This window comes from Myotis daubentonii, chromosome 2 (assembly GCF_963259705.1).
Source record: "Myotis daubentonii chromosome 2, mMyoDau2.1, whole genome shotgun sequence".
NCBI lineage: Eukaryota > Metazoa > Chordata > Mammalia > Chiroptera > Vespertilionidae > Myotis > Myotis daubentonii.
The window spans coordinates 92,169,085-92,182,945 of record NC_081841.1 but is presented as its reverse complement, the minus strand read 5'-3'; the positions used below and the strand labels follow the sequence as shown (position 1 = coordinate 92,182,945).

General features: G+C 43.7%; 1 protein-coding gene across 2 annotated transcripts in view; it reads left to right on the top strand.

The window, feature by feature from the left end:
- Positions 1-13,861, top strand: part of TMCC3 (transmembrane and coiled-coil domain family 3) — a 70,132-nt gene that overhangs the window by 18,257 nt on the left and 38,014 nt on the right. Inside the window, exon 1 of one of the 2 annotated variants that reach the window (XM_059683811.1) lies at positions 13,617-13,691. The exons of the other annotated variant lie outside the window; for it this stretch is intronic. The gene's annotated coding sequence lies outside the window, so the exon portion shown is untranslated. Of the gene's footprint in view, positions 1-13,616; positions 13,692-13,861 lie in introns of those variants that run through there. 2 annotated transcript variants of the gene reach the window in all.

Sequence of the window (13,861 nt, the reverse complement as noted above, 5' to 3'; positions counted from 1 at the left end):
CAAAGGCAGAGCTGATCAGCAGCTCCCACGGAGGCCCGGAGAGAAATAGAGGTGGGGCTGCTGGCAAAGCCAGGAGAGAAAGAGAGAGGCAATGGCTGATCAACAGCTGTGACAGAGGCTGGTGGTCAGACCCTGCCTCTCTCTCTGGGCCTGATCCACAGCCCCCTCCGCAGTCAGTGCTGGGTCTCTGCACCAGCACCGGCTGCAGTCAGTATTGGGTCACCTTGGCAACCCAGCACTGACTTCCAGTGTTTGGTCGAGCCTGTGGTCATTATGGACCCTGCTTCTTTATATAGATAGATTTCTGATGAAAAGGAAATACTAAATCATGGGTATCACAGATGGGTTCTTTGATTTGACTCAGATGGAGGAAGGATGCTACAGAAAAGGGAGGAGCAGAGATGTTAATTGTCATGGTAACCAGCAGGTTTTTATAGTGGAACACTGCCTTTGTAACCCAAACCAGTCACCTTTTTATCTGACTGCAGAAAATAGACTGATGCAAACCCCAGAAATTATAGTACCATCTCTCAGTGGGGTTTTATTTGCTTTTTAGAAATAGTATTTTAGTTCCTTCATAGAATTTCAGAGCTGAAAGCACCCTTTATGTGCCTTGGAACTTTACAAATCAGGTGCTAGAGCTTTCCCATTGTCGTTGTATGTCCCCCTCATTTCCACATCCCCTCCCAATCAGTCTAATCCACAGGCCAGTATTTTTTCAAGAGCATAGAATGGGGATGATGGATGCAGCCACTGTGGAAAGCAGTATGGAGTTACCTCAAAAACTTAAAAATGGAACTGCCTTATTCACCCAGTGCTTCCTCATCTGGGAATTTATCCGAAGAAACCCAAAACACTAATTCGAAAGAATATACATACCCCACTGTTCATTGCAGCATTATTTATGATAGCCAAGATTTGGAAGCAGCCCAAGTGTCCATCGGTAGATGAGTGGATAGAAAAGCTGTGGTGCCCTAGATGATTTTGCTTAGTGGTTAGAGCTTCGGCCCGAGGACTTCAGGGAGGTGAGTTTGATTCTGGTCAATGGCACATACCTCTGTTGCAGGCTCCATTCCTGACCCGGTTCAGGGCGTGTGTCTGTCTCACATTGATGTTTTTCTCTGTGTCTCCCCTTCCCTATCACTCTCTCTCTCTCTCTGGAGGATCAATGAGAAAAGTATCATTGGGTGAGGATTAACAATAACAACAAAAATTGTGGTATATTTACACACTGGAATACTAAGCAGCTATAAAAAAGAAGTGTTATGCCAGGACTTCGGGGACAAGGGACTGGTTTTCAGATCCTTAAAACTCTGTGAGGTCATCTTAGGCAGTTTGCTCAACCCATTTGAACAAGTTTCCTCATGTAAAAAATCAGTATAATTCTTAACTTAGAAGAATGTTGAAGGTTTATGTAAGAGAGTGCAGTGTAAGTTCTTTAACTCCTTTTTCTCATTACACACCGGGCTTGGGTGCTACCTAAGTCTGTTGGGAAAGAAGAATTGTCACTTGTGGTTCACTTGTCTCTCTCCTCACCAGAAAGTGGGCAGGGACTGTTTATCTAGTGCTGGGCACAGAATGCAACATAAATGTTTGGATGGATGGAGCAATGAAGGGAAGCAAGGAAGAATGAGCTAAGAATTTCATGCATAGCTATTAGTGTAGTGTTTGAGTTCACACATTCCAACAGACAGCAGGGCTTTCTCTTTTCAGAATTCAATGTTTAAAGATACCAAATGATTCATGAAGGTCTTGGCTACATTTTTCCCCCAAAAAATGTATTTGCAGATAGAGAAAGTGGGTGTGGAGAAAGGACATCCCCAACCCCAGGGACCACACCCCCCTTCTACAATACCCACTCTCCCCGAGTCCTTATTTTATCTTTTTTTAAAAAAACAAAACACAAAAAACATAAGTAAAAACAAAACAAAGAAAGCACCCTGTACAAGGACTAGACCTGGACACTATTGCTGTTCCCTTCTTCCTGGGGGCAGCGCTAGGAGTGAGACACAGTCTCTGAATGGATTGTTCTTGCCCTCAACACTTCTTTTGGGCCTCTTCCCCTCCTAGGCCCAGCTCCCCTAAGTCCCTCAGTGCCAGGATGTGGAAGGAGAGAGCCAGGCTGGGCTGCTCCCTCAGGTGAGGAGACTGTGGCTGTGGCATCCATGGGACCCTAGAGTCTGCTGGGACAGGACTCCAAACTAATGGAGACACCTTTCCGGATGCTGCCTCCTCTTCCAACCAGGCTGAGCTCCTCTGAGCCACTTGGCTACATTTTTATCTAAATAAGCCTAATTAGGAAGACGTGTACTCTTATTTCCATATTTTAAAATTTATCTCCTCCCTGCTGTTGGCTTGTGGAGAAATGTTTGTTCACAGATGCTAATTGGTGTTTTTACTTTGGTGTTCTTTAAGAAGAAAGATTTTTGTTAGCAGATTTCATCAACAGTCTGAGGGAAACTTTGCCCAACATTTTCTTATGAAATTTTTCTAACAAATACATGTGAAATATAAACATCATAACAATTTAAATGAACATCAACTTACGATACAGATAACCTAAATCACTCCTCAGTGTCAGTGCAGTGTGGTCGTGGCTACCACTGGGCAGGGTTTTGTTTGGTTTTGTTTTGTTTTGTTTTGAGTTTGGAATGCTTCCCTTACCTTCTATATTATTATTGAGAAAAGCTCAGTTCATTAACTTTTCTTAGAAAGATTGTGTGTGACACCTTTGGTCACTGAGCAATCATTTAACCTTCACCTGGAATGGCTGCATCACCTGTAGTTAAAGTCAGTGTTATGGGTTGAATTGTGTGTTTCCTCCTCCCTCCGAAAAGCTATGTTGAAGTCTGTGATATTGTGATTTATAATAAGAAAGATATATTTGATCTTAGTACCCATTTAGGACACAGAGCTCCTAAAACCCTTGGACTCTCCTAAGCGATGAGAGTGGTAAAACTGAAATGGGTGTCTTGTTATTCATATAAATAAGCCGTTTTCAACCAAACCGGAGTTTTTGTAAATGAGGTGACTTTTGGAAAGCCCCTAAGGAGGGAGCTTCTTGCCAGGGGACCAGCTTTCTGTCCACCCTCCACCTCAGTGAGGGGAGAAGAGCTGGAGGTTGATTACTCCCCAGCAGCCCAGGGCTTCATCTGCCACATAAAAACCCAGAAGGATGGGGAGAGCCTGTGAGTTGGTGAGTACGTGGAGATTTGAGGAGAATGGTGCCCAGAGGTGGAAACTCGGCACCCCTTCCCACATACCTTGTCCTGTGCCTCCCTGCCAACTGGCTGTTCCTGAGTTACTGTTATATCCTTTTATAATAAAAGGATAGTTAGTAAACGTTTACCTGAGTTCTGTGAGCGGCTCTAGCAAATTAATCAACACAAAGAGAGGGTCGTAAGAACCTCCAGTTTATAGCCAGTTCGTCAGAAGCACCGGTAACAACCTGGACTTGCAATTGGTGTCTGAAGGGTGGAGGCAGTCTTCCAGATGAGCCCATAACCTGTGGGATCCGATAGTCAGAACCGAGTTACACTGTAGGACCCTCAGCTGGTGGTGTGGAATTATTTGGTGTGGGAACCCTCCCCAAACTCCACTGACATGTCTGGTGACCAGAAGTGTGGTATTAGCGTGAGAGGAGATACAGGAATGAGTTTTTCCTTTACAAAGATCTGACCCCGAGGCCTGGCTTGGAAATAAGGTCTTTACAGAGATAATTAGGTTAACATAAGGCCATTAGGGTGTGCCCTAATCCAGTATGACTCACTGGTGTCCTCATAAAAAGAGGGAATTGGGTGACCTGAAGACGGAGGGAGGACGCCTGCAATGTGAAGACAGAGAATTGGAGTGGTAAAGACAGAGAACTGGAGTGATGCTTCTGCAAGCCAAGGAGTGACTGAGGCTGCCAGCAGCGAGGACAGAGGGACGGAGTGGTTCCTCCGGGCACCTCAGAGGGAGCACAGCCCCGCCCACATCTTGATTTCAGGCCTCCAGAACTGTGAGACAACAGAATTCTGTTATTTTAAGCACCTGTTTCTGGTACTTTGTTATGGCCGTCCTGGGACAGTAATACTGTCGGACAGTGTGTTTCTGTCGACCCACACAACTAAAGAAATACTAACATGAGAGAAAATACAAACAACCTTGAAGCCCAGGAGAGTACTTGGTTAGCAGATGGTTATCACTGTGACCCCCAAATGCAGTTCTATTACAATTCTTTGCTATCTAAGTAAACATATCATTTAAAATTGTAGCAAACTCATGGAACCCCAGGAGTATATTTATGGACCCCATTTGAAAACCCTAGGTGTAGGAGTAAGAGAAGCAACTCATATTTTGGTTCTGAGTTCAAATCCTGCTGCCACTTTGCGGCTGTTGGACCCTGGTCTCCTGCATGAGCTCCCTGAGTCCGTTCTGCACTGCAGAGTGGAAAGGACACCCTGTCCCCTGGGGCTTGGGGCTTGAGAACTAAAAGTAATGAAGCTGACTGGCATCAAGCCTTGCACATAGCAGGTGTATAGGGATCCACTGCGGCACAGATGCGGGGGTGAAGGGCAGACCTGCACGAGGAAAGCGTGAAAAGATTCAGCTAGCGTGGGGTGGACCCTGGCGGGGCAGACAGACTGGGTCTGACTCCCAGTTTGAACATTACATGAGAGGTTTAATCCAAGTGGGTTTTCTCCTCAGATAAAACGCTGCAGATTCCTTTGCTCAGGGAGAGCCAGGAGAGCATTTGGTTCAGGAATGAGCCTCGTTTCTTAAACGTTGCGGAGACACCAGAGACAAAGTAACTTGTCCAAGGCCAGGTGGTGGTGTCACTTGGACTTTTTTATTTAATAGGACAACCGAAAACACAACAAAACAAAAAAGGTTGTGTTGGTTTTTCTTTATTCTATTTTAAAATAACAGCTCATTGGTTAATTCGTTTACCATACCCATTTTAAAGTGTACAATGGAATGGTTTTTGGCATATTCACAGAGTTGTGCAGTCACCCCCCCACAGTCAATTTTAGAACCGTTTCATCACCCCAAAAAGAAACTCCATTCCCATTAGTAGTCACTCTCCATTTCCTCCCTCCCCAAACCCCAAGGCCAAGGCAACCACTAATTTACTCTCTGACTCTGTGGATTTGCCTGTTCAGGACATTTTCTGTAAATGGAATCAGACATGATGTGGTCTTTTGTCTGGCTTCTTTAAGTCAGCATACTGTTTTCAAGGTTCATCCATGTTGTGGCGTATATGAGTACTTCATTTCTTTTTATTGCCAAATACTCTTCCACTGTATGGATATGCCACAATCTATCTAGTCACCTGCTCATCAGTTGATGGACATTTGAGTTGTTTCCACTTTTTGGCTGTTGTGATTAACAGTGCTAGAAACATTTGTGTGCAAGTTTTTGTGTAGACATATACTTCCACTTCTCTTGGGTATATGCCTGGGTGTAGAATTGCTGGGTCATAAGGTAATTCTATGTTTAACCTTTTGCGGAACCACCAGAGTGTTTTCCGCAGCAGCAGAACATTTCCTATTCCCACCAGCAGTTTTTGAGAGTCTTTATTTCTGCGTGTCTCCAGCAACATTTACTATCTGCCTTTTGATTATAGTTGTCCCTAGTGGGTGTGAGGTTGTATCTCATTGTGGTTTTGTGTTGGTTTTTGAAATTTCTTTTATCGAAAGTAGTTGTATTCATTATACAAGGAAATAGGTAAGATATTTTTAGCCAGAAGTCTGGTTTGATTAATAATATAACTTCAAAGTTCCATGCTTTACCACATTCTTTCTGCCAATAATTGGTTGAAGCTGGTTATCCAAACTTGGGTTGCATAGAATAATTGTGGTGAGTTGTGTGGCTTAGCTTTGACTTCATTGCTAAAATTGCACGATCACACAAGAGCAGGCACCACGAGCTTCCTGGTCCTGCCCATTGCAGAGCCTGGGGTGGGAAGGCCTTGTCGGCAGCCAGCCTGTGAGGATGCAGTAGGTGTCTGGCTCAATGTCATCTTAGGTAAGTGCCAGGGCACTTACTCATGATTCTCCCAAGGGTTAGCTGCTGTTGTGCAGATGTGGTAGTTAGTATAGCTGGGTATAGCTACAACTGGCCCCTTGTGCCAGTAAAGATAGATTCCATGTCATCTTTACAGACAAGCTTTACAGCAGGGGTGGGAACCTTTTTCTGCCAAGGGCCATTTGGATATTTATAACATCATTCCCGGGCCATACAAAATTATCAACTTAAAAATTAGCCTGCTCTATTTGGTCAACATTTAATTAACTCACCCTTAATGCCTTGGCAGGGACATATGCCAATCCAACATGGCAGCTTGAGCAAGCTACTTAAGCTCTGTGAGCCTTGGTACCTGATCTACAAAACAGAGAGATGGAAATGCCTCTGTGGCAGGATTCTCGTGATGAAGGCTCATGGCACTCAGCAAATGTTCATTCTCTCTCCTTAAGTAGCTCTGCTATTTGTCTCAGATATTTGTCCCCACAGGTTTAGTCCAGCTCCAGGGAAGACAGAACACAGGGCCGATTGTACTGTTTCACTTATCTTTTCTTTACAGAGAAATAATGAGCTCTTGGCAAATATTAAGTATTAGTGGAAATTTGGTAGCTGCTGATTGACACGTTTACTAAACAGGCACTCAAATTTTAGGAGGTTTGCCTAGAAGAAGAGAAAAATAAAGGGAAGAAATACTAAGCACATTTTTACCCTCTTTGCCAGGTACTTAATTTATAAAATCATATCCTTTGGAACGTCCCACCTGAAAAATTTTTACAAAACATTGGCTAGTTTTGGCTGAAAAGAGTTCAGGTTAGCCTGCATGAAAGTTTAAACGTGAATGGATATAAAAGGGTTGGATTCTTTTTGGAGCCTCTGTGCCTTAGAAAACAAATGTTTTAAGAAAGAGCCATTCTCTTGGTCACTAGGTCTTTTTTTAGACCTGCAGGGAAGTCATAGTAACAGGCTCCATGTCTGATTGGGTTCCATGGCAACAAAAGGTTGTGACTTTATTAGAGGAGAGTGTGCCAAGAGAGATAAAAATCAGAGTATGGAAAATGTCCAACCAGATGAATGTGTTTTTTGGATCATGTGCCCTGGAACGGAAAGGTTTCCGAATTGGCATTAGTCTCTATTACAAATTTGAGTCCCACTGGGTTATCATTGGGTCATAGGGGCCAGTGGTTATTCCCTAAAAGACCTGTCTGCCTCTTTGCTTTTATTCATTCATTCAGCCTTTTTAATATTTTGGTAAACACACACACACACACACACACACACACAAAATTTAATTCAAAATAATAATGGTGCCCTAGCCGATTTGGCTCAGTGGATAGAATGTCAGCCTGCAGACTGAAGGGTCCTGCGTTCGGTTCTAGTCAAGGGCACATGTTTTGGTTGCAGGCTCAATCCCCAGTAGGGGGCATGCAGGAGGCAGCCAATCAGTGATTCTCTCCCATCATTGATGTTTCCATCTCTCCTCCTTCTCTCTGAAATCAATAAAAAATATATATATTTTAAAAATAGTAATGGTAAGAACCTAACGAGATGAATCTGATCTCAGAGCTAGAAAAAAAATGTAGCACATTCTTTGTGAAGCTGATCACAGCTGTGGATTGTGAGACAGTGTGGGAGGGCTAAGGAGAGGCAATCCTAACTGATTGGACGCTCCCTGGGTTACAGCTTGCTGTGTGCTCTCCAGCCTGGGTGTTTCATTTCCCATCCACATTTCGCATTCATGGGTTCAGAGATGCTGGTTCCAGGGCAAGGTTGTGGGGTCTCTTCATATCCTCTTCTCTCTACCAGCAGCAAGATGCAGGCTGATGCTATCACCCAAGCGGGCAACTTAATTAGAGTTCTTTCACTAAAAGTCCTAATACTTGACCAAGACATCGTGAGATTTGAGGACTTCAAATCACCCTCATGTGGTTATTTACTTTTCTGTGAGATGTGCTGTTTCATACTTCTCATCCTGATATTCAGAGTGAAAGACTCCAGGGGCAGTCAGATGTCAGACAGCTTACAGCACCCGTCACCCTTTAAACCAGCAGTGTATTCTGACATGCCCTCTGGGTTCAGACTTAGTCACTTACAGCCTCATCATGGTGAATCAGAAACCTCACAGATACACATAATAAACATAATAGTTGGTATTGGTTTAAGAGGCAAGAATTAGCTTGCCAGTTTCCTGTGACCCAGCTATCATTCGTCAGCTGTTAAGTCTTTGGGAAAATTGTTTAATTTCTTGGACCACGATTCCTTATCTTAAAATGAAGAGTTTGACCTAGATTGGTGTTTCTCAAACTTCCCAGTTCTAAGAATAACCTCGGGTACTGGTTTAACAGATTCTGATTTGCTAGGTCACAGATCCTGATTTGCTAGGCCAGGGCTAGGATGGCAGTAGCCCCAGGTGATGTTCAGGAATTACCAAACTAGCTCAGCAGTTACCAAACTTTATTTGGTCATAAGAATGAGGGTGGGTGGGAGGGAGAAAGGAGCTGCCTAATGCAGATCCCCAGGTTCTGCCCCAGAACCCTGAGTCTAGGCAGGGCTCAGGACACAGGTGATTGAAGCCACAACTTGGCAACACTGGTCTACACTAGTCGAGCTGCCTTCCAGCCCCAAAGGTCGCTCTTTCACACATTGCCGCTCACCCCCTCAAATGAGCCAGGGGAGTTGCGCTGGTGGAAGGACCTGAAGGGGTCTGCTAGCTCCAAGCTCCCTGTTGGTGTTTTTTAAAAGTTACTTCTTTTAGAATCTTGGCGTTGTGCAGGAGTGAACACTTTTGTTCATAGCATTTTCTACTCTGTGCTGTCTTGTTTCCTTTGGATAAGACCTGGTGTTCGCTAAGCATGTTTACGTCTGGCGTGCATGGTGCAGCGTAGGGATCACCGGGGAAGGTTGTAAAAACATGCAGAGGTTGGACTCCCAAATCCAAAGATTCAGGGCATGGGCCTATGCTGGGCGTGGGCTTCAGTCTTTGTGTGCGTTTTTTATTGTTCTTGATGAGTTCTTTTAAAAAATTGGAAGGGTTTGTGGTGGGGTTTTTTTTTTAATGTTTTGACAAATATTATGACTTCCCTTTCCTTACAACCTCACTCCAGCTGACAGTTAAAAACGACTTTAAGTGTAAACACACATGTTCAGCACCAGGAGATGGTTCAGTCCAGCTGCTCATATTGCAGAGGCGTCTGTAACACATACCTCAGGGGCCTTAGCAGAAAAAAGCTGATCTGCTGAGACTAAGGCAAGGTTTACTAAATGGTGAACACATTTTAATATAAACCTGCCCTATAGAGTTTCCATTTGTGCCTCTTCTGTTCTATTTTCTGTTCAACAAAGATTAAATAACATTGTTAAATGAAGAGTTTAGTAGATCATCCATATAAGCCTAAATTACAAAGGTTCACATTTTTCCTAATAACTAGCTTAACGTAAAAAAGTGCAATCCCCAGAGTTAAGCACTGTTGTGTTCTTATGCATCTTTACAGAAATGTTTTCTGCACAAAACGTTTATATCCATGAGTCTTCTATCCATAGACAACCTAAGTTCCTTCTAAGGTGATTTTTTTTCCTTGTTTGTTTGGCTTTGTAATACTGGGCTGAATATTTTTGTACCTCTTTTTCGGTAACCATATATGGATAAATTTCTAAAAGCAAAATTGTCGGGTCAAGGTTTATGTGTCTTTAAATAAGGATAGATGGGAACAGAATATCCTTCCAAAGGCTGTACCAGTTTACTTGGGAAATCTTTGTTCTCAAAAGACCTTCCTGCGGCAGTTGATTCTGATGCAGCAGGTAAAGAGCTAATTACTTTGTCAACTTAAAACCTGAGACTCACTTCAGAGCCTCAGATGGAAGAATTAAATGGAACATTTCATAAGGAAAAGAAGAATTTAAAAGGTACCCAGAGTGTTCAGAGGGAAAGAGGATAGAGAAAGGCTAGGTAAAGCAAGTAGCTAACCCCAGATTTTCAAGGAAAGAGCTTTGAGTCACCGAAGGTCACAGAACCTGAGCTGGGTTCTGCAGAAAGTAAGACAGCTTGGAGCAGAATGTGCCAGTGAGAAAACCCTGCTCTAGATTTGGGTAAACTGTTTCCTGGGCATGACCTTCTTTGGTAGAGGCCGTAGGGCATTTTTGGGTGAAGTACTGTGGTGGTGAGGTGCTCTTCGTTTTGAACAATACCTCTGATGTGAGTCATGGGTATCTATGTGTCTGTTTCAAAGTAATGTTTGAGTCCAAAGAATTACGTCTCAGTAGTCACTCACTCGGACTGTGTGCAGCTCCTTAGTGTTTGAGGGATTACTGTGCGCATCAGGAGCCAGGTGGCATGGGGATACTGGTTTAGTGTGGCAGATACCATCTAATCCATCTGCCTGCCTTCATTTGCCCCCCACTGGAAACAAGATAGGAGAGGATCTGACAGGCACAGAAAATAAGTTGAGTCTATTCAAAAATGGGAAGTTCAAGTCTAGTCAAGGCAGGGAAGAATTGAGAGGTATCTTGGGTCTACATGTCAGTGGATACCAAATCTTAAAGGTTGGCTAAGTGGGATGGCCAGGTGTACTGTGAGTTTAAGGGAACTATCCAGAGTCCTAAAAGTCTGAGAGCAGCAAGAACCCCAAGTCAGTGCTAGGCATATTGGCCGAGAGGGTGCATGTTCTTCCTCAGCACTTAGGGACCAAGTGCCCTCTCAAACTGGTCATGCTTGAGCCACGTCACACGTGGCCAGGTTGAAGACAGCCAGGAATAAAACAAGTTCCAAAGACTATAGTTCCCAACCAAATCTTTCTCTATGTTTAATCAATATAATTAAACGAGCCAAATGACTAGAGAGCTTTGAGGCAATTATCAAGGAATTTTATATTAGAAACTTTGTGATTTTTTTTTTGTTTTTAGTGTGAGATATTTATGAGTGAAATAGGTATGCTGAACTGTGCTGCAATGAAAGAATGAAAATACATGGAGCTACCAGGGAAGGATCAGGTAGTAGTAGGAAGGAAGACGTGATTATGAATACACAGGTAAGTTGGAGATGAAATAAAATGTCCAGTGACCAAGAAATTTTCAGACTGGGAAGGTAGCCATAAAAATAGGTGAGACAAATTGGAGCTCAAATTTGAAGGCAAAAACAGAAGGAAATGCACAAGCTTGTCTGTGTGGAATTGAACTCTGTATGCCTTAGCCACAGGAGCGGTCAGTCTGATTTTTAAATCTTTATTGTAGTTTAAATGTTCATTTTAAATTATAAATAGAATAAGCAAAATTAACCTAACAAAAAATTATGTATTTTTTATATTAAAAGTATGCTATTTATTTAATATTTGGTTAAAGCAAGATCCATTTGCTGGAATTTGTTATTTGACATTTATTTAAACCTTTACTTGAATGGAGCTAGAGGATAGAGGCTGTGCAATAGATTAACCTTGGAACATTCTTTCTCTTAAATATTACAGTATACTTTTACACAGTGAGTAAAGTTCTATTACTTTGTCAAGACTTTATTAGACTGGTAACACTCCCTTTTCCAAACCCCACTGCCCTTTTCTCCCCCATCGTATCCCCAACACAAAATTAAATCAATAGCACTTCAACCACATAACAATTTTGAGATCTTTGCATTTGCTATCTAATGTCAAGGGCAAGGAATCCCTGGTCCCCTGGACTATTCTGGTCTGAGTTTTTTATATGATTTATGGCAATTCAGATATTGGAGAATCTGTTCAGACAAGAAAGGCCAAAAGGGATTTAAAGACCAGTGACTGACAACAGGAAAGCTTGTATTCTTGCAGGGGTTAGTACTGAAATTATAATACAAAGCAGTATATGACCACAAAAGGGCAAGAGGAAACCTTTAAATATCTCTGTGTCTGGCATGACATGGGGTCCTTTTCTGATCTCATTAATTTTTAGGAGAAATGTTCTCATATGAAACTAGAGTCTTAAAAACATTAATTTAGCCCGGTCGGTGTGGTTCAGTGGTTGAGCATCAACCTGTGAACCAGGAAGTCACGGTTCGATTCCTGGTCAGGGCCCATGGCCTGGGTTGTAGGCTTAATCCCCAGTAGAGAGCATGCAGGAGGCAGCTAATCAATGATGTTGCTATCTCTCCCTCTCCCTTCCTCTCTGAAATCAATGAAATATATTTTTTAAAAACTCTAATTTACTTGCCCTAGGTCGTACAGCTACTCAGTGGCAGAACTGGCAGTTGATCTGGTCTGCCTGACTTTAAAGTCCATGCATACCCTTCTGGTGAATTGCCCCAAGGCACTGTCACTGAAGGCTCCAATTCTGTTTCTCCAGCCCCATATCTCTGAGCATTCTTCTGGACGTCTGTGCTTAAACATCCATTAGAACCTCAAATTCATTGTGTCTGAATCTGACTCCTCCTCCTCTACTCCAACCTCCGCCTCCTCTTGGCCTCTCCTCAGTTATCTGTCTTGTGAATGGCCATGACAAGGAATGCAGAGCCAAAGTGGGGTTTTCCTTCGTTCCCCCTGTTAATCCCCACAGCCAGCTGATTGCTGCGGAGTCCTTTGACGCTATTTAGACGCTATTCTCTCCTTCCCCTGCTACCACCCTACACCCAGCCTCCACCAGCTCTTGCCTCAGAGTGCTACCGCAGGCTCCAGTCTGACCCAGCTTTCTCTGAAGGACTGGTCTAAAACAGGGATCTCATCTTTCTAATCCCTTCGGCAGCTGCCACATGGCCTCTCAGCTGAAATCCAAATAGCTTAACATGATATAACTGGAACCCTCAAGGTTTGATCTCTGCCTGCCAACTCAGTTCTTCCCCTGTCTCCGTTGCCGTACACTGCATCCTCCAAATCCTTACCTGCTGTCTGTGAAATTGATTCAGAACTCACTTTACCTGAAGCACCTTCTGACTGACAAGTCTCTTTATACTAACCTTGTCCCCCCGCCCCCCATGCTACCCACCCCCCTCCAAGTGCTGCCTTATAGCACCCGTGTACCTCTCATGGCACTCACCAGTGGCGGTCATTGTTTCCCTCGCCACTAGACTTGGTGGGAGGGTGCTGTGCCCCTTTGCAACTCCAGGACGCCTCGCCGTGCCTGACACGGAAAGGCACCAGTGAGCATCTGTCTCATGAATGAAGCAACAGAGAAAGGATTCTCCTGACTTCACTCACTGCCTTTGAGTCACTGCCCTTCCCTAGGCACTTGTACTGCTTCTCATTCTGCCTTCATTCATGTTGGGGATTCCTGTGCTCCGTTCACTGAATTGTATTGACTGCCCAACCAGAGTCTGTTGAATCGAGCCTGTTTCCTCTTTGGTAAGCCGGGATGCCGACTGACCGTCTCTAGGGTTCTCTCGCCATCCCAGTGTTGTGTGATAACAGGACTCTGTCCTAGGCTGCATCCCTGCAAAGATACAGAATGTATATCTTTTCTTCTGGCCACACAAAGAGCCCATTTGTCCAGCGATGGGTTGAATACAGTATATTATTGCTAGCAGTTATATTGATTTACGGTGCAGGGCGTGGAGTTTCTCTAAGACCAACACAGGAATACCCAGAGATATGTGAGCAGTATCTCTGTAAGTCCAGGGTGAGTCATAGGAAGGTGCTGACTGTAGCCTGCCGGCCTTGCAGAAGCGGCTGTCTGCCGGGCAGGAGGGAGCTGGTTGCTGATCCTGGTCTACTTCCTGATTGGTTGTGTGGCGTTTGGTAAGTCTCTTCACCACTCTCGCATTTCAACCAGACTGTGTAAACATGTATTGCAGCGCTTTGTGGTCATTAATGTTCTATGAGATATTTGAGAGAATTACAAATTATTTTTGTGCTCTTAATATTTGTCCTCGTGCTTGCCCAAATCCCTCGCTATTTCTCATCAGGTT